This window comes from Pteropus vampyrus, unplaced genomic scaffold, assembly GCF_000151845.1.
Source record: "Pteropus vampyrus isolate Shadow unplaced genomic scaffold, Pvam_2.0 Scaffold885, whole genome shotgun sequence".
Lineage (NCBI taxonomy): Eukaryota > Metazoa > Chordata > Mammalia > Chiroptera > Pteropodidae > Pteropus > Pteropus vampyrus.
Window position 1 is genome coordinate 9865 of NW_011889666.1, and position 553 is coordinate 10417.

The following is a 553-nucleotide window of genomic DNA, read 5'->3' on the forward strand; positions in this document are numbered from 1 at the left end:
AGTCGAGAGCGGCAGCCATTGTCCCCACGCCCGCAGCCCGCTCTGTGAAGCAGTCCCCGTGGGGACACGTCCTGTGGCCGTGAGGCCCACGGAGCACTGGCATTTCCGTTCCTGCACCCGGGTACCGTTTCTGCGTCCCCAGCTCTTCACGGACGCGCGGCCGTACACGACGCTCACCTAGGTGAGGTGCAGCAGGTGGCTGCCATGGGGAGGAAGACAGCTGCCCAGCGCAGATGTGACCGTGGCTGGATCCCAGCAGACACGCTGTATTGACGTGTGGGTCGGCGGGGGACACGCGTCCGTCGGGGACCCACGGCTTGGCGCAGGCCGACCCTCATCACTCACGCACCTCGGCGTGACGACCGGGAATAGCACGCGGTGTGCAAGTGAACGACACACCCTGTGCTCTTGGGAGCCTGGCCTTCGGGTGACTGTCCTCAGGATGGGGCCGACCCCCCCAAGCCCGCCTGGCGTGTTTGATTCCCCCTTTGTCTCCCCGAGATCTCACGACCCCGTCTTGAACGGGCAACACCTTCCTCCTGCGCTTCCCGTG

General features: G+C 66.2%; 1 long non-coding RNA gene across 1 annotated transcript in view; it reads right to left on the reverse strand.

The window, feature by feature from the left end:
* LOC105309843 overlaps positions 1-553 on the reverse strand; it is a 6007-nt gene that overhangs the window by 1239 nt on the left and 4215 nt on the right. The window lies entirely within an intron of this gene.